This window comes from Scylla paramamosain, chromosome 7 (genome assembly GCF_035594125.1).
Source record: "Scylla paramamosain isolate STU-SP2022 chromosome 7, ASM3559412v1, whole genome shotgun sequence".
NCBI classification, from domain to species: Eukaryota; Metazoa; Arthropoda; class Malacostraca; order Decapoda; family Portunidae; genus Scylla; species Scylla paramamosain.
In genome coordinates this window covers 29,083,116-29,090,615 of record NC_087157.1, presented here as the reverse complement: position 1 = coordinate 29,090,615, position 7,500 = coordinate 29,083,116, and the positions used below count along the sequence as shown (strand labels likewise).

The following is a 7,500-nucleotide window of genomic DNA, read 5'->3' as shown; positions in this document are numbered from 1 at the left end:
AACATAACTTGATAAATCAGTCACAGCATGGCTTCACGAAGGGGAAGTCTTGCCTGACAAACTTGTTAAGTTTTTACAGTAAGGTGTACGAAGCAGTAGATAATGGTGATAGTTATGATATCTTATATCTGGACTTTAGTAAAGCATTTGACAAGGTACCCCATCAAAGGCTCCTGAGAAAGGTTAGGGCACACGGGATAGATGGGAAAGTGTTAGGCTGGATAGGGTCATGGTTTGGTAACAGGCGACAGAGAGTGGTAATAAACGGCTCGAAATCCGAGTGGGGTCATGTAATTAGTGGGGTGCCACAGGGATCAGTATTAGGGCCATTGTTATTTCTAATATATATCAATGACTTGGATAGTGGAATTAGTAGTGATGTTAGTAAATTTGCGGATGACACAAAGATAGGTAGATTAATTAGGTCAGAATCGGATGCCATCGCCTTGCAGGCAGACTTAGATAGAATGAATGAATGGACGGATAGATGGCAAATGCAGTTTAATATCAATAAATGCAAAATGTTTAGCGTAGGTAGAGGAAACCCACACAATAGGTACACATTAAACAACCAAACTTTGGTAGGTACAGGGTACGAGAAAGATTCAGGAGTTATAGTTAGCTCTGAACTCCGTCTAGGGAAACAATGCATAGAACCCAGAAACAAGGCAAATAGGGTACTAGGATTAATTTTTAGGAGTGTTAAAAGTAGAAGGCCGGAAGTAATATTAAAGTTATACTTGGCGCTGGTCAGACCTCATCTAGACTACACTGTGCAGTTCTGGTCCCCACATTACAGGAAAGATATAGGTCTATTAGAATCAGTACAGAGGAGAATGACTAAAAGGATACAGGGGATGAGGAGTATTCCTTACGAGGCAAAGTTGAAGCTGTTAAATTTACATTCTCTAGAGAGACGTAGGTTAAGAGGGGACCTGATAGAAGTCTTTAAGTGGTATAAGGGTTATAACAATGGAGATGTAAGCAAAAGTCTTAGGATCAGCAACCAGGGTAGAACAAGAAATAACGGGTTCAAGCTTAAAAAATTTAGGTTTAGGAAGGAGATAGGAAAAAATTGTTTCTCAAATAGAGTGGTAGATGAGTGGAACGGACTCAGTAATCATGTAGTTAGTGCTAGGAGACTAGAGAGCTTTAAGAGAAGATTAGACAAGTTTATGGATGGGGATAAAAGATGGAAATAGGTAGGTGTGTTTCATACAGGGACTGCCACGTGTAAGCCTGGTCGCTTCTTGCAACTTCCCTTATTTCTTATGTTCTTATATTCAGTGAAGGATGGTCTGACCAGAGAAGCATTCCGTATTGAAGAAATTTTCTGCATTTCGTTCATCTCCAGGCCTCCCTCCTTCACTTTATATCCTTCAGGCATCCCCAAGGCTCCTTCACCCCCCCCCGTGTGGTATCCTAAGCTCTCCATCCTGTAATATTGAAATAAATGTTAGGCTTTGTAGTATGTTCTGTCTTGTCTCGCGCTCTCTCCTTCCTAAGGATTGGAAAAGTGTGGGAAATGAGTGCATTGGTTTGTGTGTGTGTGTGTGTAAGTGTGTGTTATTGCTAGTTCTCTCTCTCTCTCTCTCTCTCTCTCTCTCTCTCTCTCTCTCTCTCTCTCTCTCTCTCTCTCTCTCTCTCTCTCTCAGTAGTTATATTTTATAAAACACTTTATAAACCTTGAAATGTCCTGCAGTTTTTGAGTCTCTAGGAAGGAGAGAGCACAAAACTTGACCAAACACATCCAAAACACACTCAAAACACTCATAAGACCCCAAAATCTCCACACACTCAAAACATCCAAACACCCAAAACACGCTTAAAACATCCAAAACACCCACATCACTACAGAATGCGCCTTTAACACACCCAAACGCATCCAGAACACCCCCATACAATCTCCAATACACTAAAAAAACCCCATACACACCCAAACCCACCCAAAAAACCCCACACACTCTCAAATACACTCAAAAGACCCCATTCATACCCAAACTCACCCAAAACACCCCCATACAATCTCAAATACACAAAAAAACCTCATACACACCCAAACCCACCCAAAAAACCCCACACACTCTCAAATACACTCAAAAGACCACACACAGCCAAAGGACCCCCACGCACCCAAACACTTCCAAAACACACCCATACACACTCAAATACATCCTTAAGACCCCACACACACCCAAACGCACACAAAACATCCCCACACATTCTCAAATACACTCAAAAGACACCACACACACACAAACGTACTCAAAACACCCCTACACACTCTCAAATACACTCAAAAGACTCCACACACCCAAAATGCTCCGCACGCACCCATACGCTTTCAAAACACCCCAACACACACTGAAATACATTGAAAAAAACCCTCACACACCCAGACGCATCCAAAATACCCCTACACACTCTCAAATACACTGAAAAGACACCACACACACCCAAACGCATCCAAAACTCCCCCACACACTCTCAAATACACTCAAAAGACCCCACACACACCGAAAACACCCTCACACAGTCAAATAGACTCAAAATCTTTCCGTTTCATAATGGAAAGTGTTGAAATAATTAATGTGGTTATGTGTGTCTGTGTGTATCTCTCTCTCTCTCTCTCTCTCTCTCTCTCTCTCTCTCTCTCTGTTGGTGGGATTAAAAGCATTAATAATGTAAATGTTTATTGTCTCCCTTGGTATGAACAAGTAACAGAAAACGGGAATATAGATAAAATAACAAGTTTCCATAAATAAATGAATAAATAAATAAATAAATAAATAAATAAATAAATAAACTGAATATTAAGTCGAAGTGAAAAAAATTGAAAAAATATATTTAAAATTAAATATTCTCATTATGAAAACGAGCGAAAAATAAAGAAAATAAAGAAGTGATCTAAAAAAAAATGATAAATAAACTGAATATAATATAAAAAAAATGAAAAAAAATGTAAATAATATTAAGCTTTTCTTCTTCCTAATGCAAGAAACAAGTTTTTTCCTTATCCTAGTATTACATTTAAGCTTCTTCTCTTCTGGTAACTTAAAATACTTAAAGCAGCATAATATACGATAGGCAGACTTTAAAATTCTCAATTTAAGCCTTTTTTTAGGCCTTATAAATGTATTTAAGCTTTCTCCTTCCATCCACAAACCTAAAATACTGAAAACAACATTAAAACAACCTAAAAACACCTAAAAACACTTAAAACTTTCTTAAAACACTGAAAAATGGATTCTCACCTCGTATCTCGAGGCCTCGGTCCATATATTCAGTGAAGGATGGTCTGAGCAGAGAAGCGTTCCGTATTGAAGGAATTTTCTGCATTTCGTTCACCTCCAGGCCTCCCTCCTTCACTTTTCCTCCTTCAGGCATCCCCAAGGCTCCTTAACCTCCCTCCGTGTGGTATCCTAAGCTATCCATCCTGTAATATTGGAATAAATGTTAGGCTTTGTAGGATGTTCCGTCTTGTCTCGCGCTCTCTCCTTCCTAAGGATTGGAAAAGTGTGGGAAATTTGAATGTTTGAGTGCATTTGTTTGTGTGTATGTGTGTGTTAATGCTAGTTCTCTCTCTCTCTCTCTCTCTCTCTCTCTCTCTCTCTCTCTCTCTCTCTCTCTCTCTCTGTCTGTCTCAGTAGTTATATTTTATAAAACACATTATAAACCTTGAAATGTCCTGCACTTTTTGAGTCTCTAGGAAGGAGAGAGCGCAAAACTCACCCAAACACATCCAAAACACACTCAAAACATAAAAAAAATGTCCTGCACTTTTTGAGTCTCTAGGAAGGAGAGAGCGCAAAACTCAAAAACATCCAAAAACACACTCAAAACACTCATAACACCCAAAAATCTCCAGAAAACTCAACCAAACACACTCAAAACATCCAAAGCACACCCAAAACACACCAAAATACCCACAAAACTCATCCAAACACACCCAAAACATGCTTAAAACATCCAAAACACCCACATCACCACAGAATACGCCTTTAACACACCCAAACGCACCCAGAACACCCCACACACACACCTCGACTCACCTAAAACACCTATAACATCCAAAATAAACTCAAGACACACTCTCAACACCTCGATATATCCCCAAACACACCTAAACACCCCACAATACACTGAAAACACTCCACAACACTCAAAACACGTAAAGTACACCTAAAAACAACCTAAACCACATTTAAACACCAAAAATTGACCCAAAACACACTGATAATAGCTAATATAAACCCAAAACACACCTAAACACACCTAAGACACACTCAAAACACCCCACAACACTCCTAAATACATCCAGAACGCACTTGAAGCACCCAAAACACACCAAATATTACAGAGAATGGTAGCGCAGGAACGGAAACTAAACTAAAGATTGTCTTCTTACCGTTTATGTGTTTGACCTCCTTCTCCTCTTTCATTTCTCCTTATTTCTTCCTGCTCTTGCTCCATTTCTCTTATTTTCCTCTTTTTACTACTACTATCTACACGTCTGAGTTTAGAAACAGCTGGAAATACTTGGGAAACACTGCAAATTACGGTAAATATTGAGCAAGAGACACTGAAGGCGGGCAAATCCCCGGCCGTTGATGACGTCATAGGCGAACTGCCTCCTGGCCGCTCGCTTACGTACGTAACGTATTTCATTTTAAAATTGACCCCTAGAAAAAATGAAGCTAGGCTGGAATGCATTCTATTTTTTGACTTGACAATTACTTTAATTAATATTCACAATATGAAAATATCTCCAGCCTGAGTAGTTGCAAAGAAATATCAACAGAAATATAGAAAAAGTGTTGGAACATTTGACACCATTAAAACCATTGAAAAGTCCGCCCATTTCACTTTACACTAGTAAAAAAACACTTTAAAAAATCAGAACTATTTTTTCAAGCAATGCAAAGTTAGTTACAAGCTGAAACAGCGAAATAAAGAATGTAAAAAATGACAAAATCACCACTTTTAACGGGATTAGAAACCATTTCAAAATGCACATACTTAACTCAACAGGAACGCAAAACATTTTAAAAATCATAAACGATTTTTTAAAGCAATAAAAGCTTCACTACAGCCTCAAATAAAAAAGCCAAGAACCGGGGTGGGTAAAAATAACCGTGAAAATGGCTCTATATTTACGTTAAAAAAATACAGAAAATTCAGCCCAATTATTTAACTGTAGCAAGAAAAACACTTCAACAGCAACAAAATATTTTTAGAAATCATAAAAACTTACTATAGAAGCCAAATAAAGTAATTCAGGAAAATAAAAAAAAATATTGGAACCAACAGGTTGGAACTGGCCTTTGGCGTCGACCTCGGTGGAGGAGCCGGCGGCCATGTTGCCTTATTTATTACTTCATGAAACCAAAACCAGGCAATGGCAGATATATCTGAGCAGCGGACATGAAAACTAGACAAGTGACTCTATCTTGCGACATGTTAGGCTTACAGTAAGCGAGAGACGAAGCTAATAATGACTGAAAACACTGACGCCCTGCCTGTACCTCAGCTGACGGCTTGTTTACATATTGACAACCCTTCAATATTCGTCTAAATTTCCAGCTGTTTTCAGACTCAGACGTAAACAAAACCTAAAAATAAATAAACAACCCCAAAAAATACCTAAATAACGAACAAAAATTTTAATAAACTGCTGCAAGACATTATAGGGAGGAGGAAGGTGGTGCTGGGAAGGCAGTAAGGCTGACTGAGGGTAGGCTGGCACCGCTGGGCTTACCTTACATACTCATGAATCTCTGGTGTTGCATGGCGGTGCTTGGTACAAGGAGAAGCAGCCGGGAATACGGAAATACTTATCACTAGATTGTGTGGGGCAAGACTGAGGAAAACACCGAAACACTGCTGTCAGCCGCTCACCCTCCCAAGCGCCACCTGCCTCTGCTCCTCCACCAACACACACACACACACACACGCACACAAAAGTTGACATGTTATCAATTAATAATTCAAATAATATAAATATCCTCACTGACGTTACCCCACTGAACACTCCCTAGGTGATTATGATTCCAAATTTCATTCACTGCTGTACCATGTCACCGTAACAAACGCATGAACCAGCGCAGGATAGAATTAACTAATATGCTTCTACTCTCTCTCTGTCTCTCTCTCTCTCTCTCTCTCTCTCTCTCTCTCTCTCTCTCTCTCTCTCTCTCTCTCCTTACGACTGTTTCCCAAAGGCACAAAGATGATTATCAGAATTTTCAAAACCGTTTCTCCTGTTAATAATATAGAAATGTTGTTAATATCTGTCACTAGAACCGTAAAAACATTATTAAATACCTATGTCACTTCGATTAAAGCCTTTTAAAAGCGTGTTTCTCCTGTGAGTAATGTAGAAATGTTTTTAAACTCATTAGAACAGTAGACACGCTTGAAAACCTGTGTAACTAGAGAGAGAGAGAGAGAGAGAGAGAAAGAGAGAGAGAGAGAGAGACCCTGCACTCACCCAAACGCATCTAAAACACCCCCCTACACACTGAAATACACTCCGAAGACCATGCACACGCGAAAAACACCCCCATACACACTCACATACACTCAGACTCCGCACACACCCAAACGCACCTAAAATGCACCAAGACACATTCAAATACACCCAAAAAAAAAATCCGATACACACCCAAACGCACCGGAAATACCCCCACACATACTCAAATACACCCAAAACATCTCACACACACCCAAACACCCAAAACACCCCCACATACACTCAAATACACCCAAAAAACCCCACTTACACCCGAACGCATCCAAAACACTTCTACACACTCTCAAATACACTTAAAAGACTCCACATATACACAAACGCATCCAAAACACAACCACACACACTTAAATACACCCAAAAGGCTCCGGACGCACCCACACGCTTCCAAAACACCCCCACACACACTCAAATACATCCAGAAGATCCCGCACACACTCAAAACATCCCCCCATACACTCTGAAATACTCTCTAAAGACCCCACACACAACCAAATGCATCCAAAACACCCCTACACACTCTCAAATACACTTGAAAGACCCAACACACACCCAAACGCACCCAAAACACCCCACACACTCTGAAATACACTCAAAAGACACCACACACACCCAAACGCATCCTAAACTCCTCCACACACTCTCAAATACACTCAAAAGACCCCACACACACCGAAAACATCCCCACACAGTCAAATAGACTGAAAATCTTTTCGTTTCATAATGGAAAGTGTTGAAATAATTAATGTGGTTTTGTGTGTCTGTGTGTCTGTATGTCTCTCTCTCTCTCTCTCTCTCTCTCTCTCTCTCTCTCTCTCTCTCTCTCTCTCTCTCTCTCTGTCGGTGGGATTAAAAGCAGCAATGATCCAAATGCATGTAATGCATGCAGTAATAATCTAAATGGCATGGCATGAACAAGTAACAGAAAACGGGAATATAGATAAAATAACAAGTTTCCATAAATAAATAAA

General features: G+C 39.8%; 1 long non-coding RNA gene across 1 annotated transcript; it reads right to left on the bottom strand.

Moving 5' to 3' along the window:
• Nucleotides 1-943: 943 nt before the first annotated feature.
• Nucleotides 944-6,026, bottom strand: LOC135102300 (uncharacterized). The gene is made up of 3 exons (XR_010269615.1): nt 5,759-6,026; nt 3,255-3,436; nt 944-1,436 (listed from the first exon to the last, which is right to left on the bottom strand). It is a non-coding gene; the product is annotated as an uncharacterized LOC135102300 (long non-coding RNA).
• Between the last annotated feature and the right edge of the window lie 1,474 nt (nt 6,027-7,500).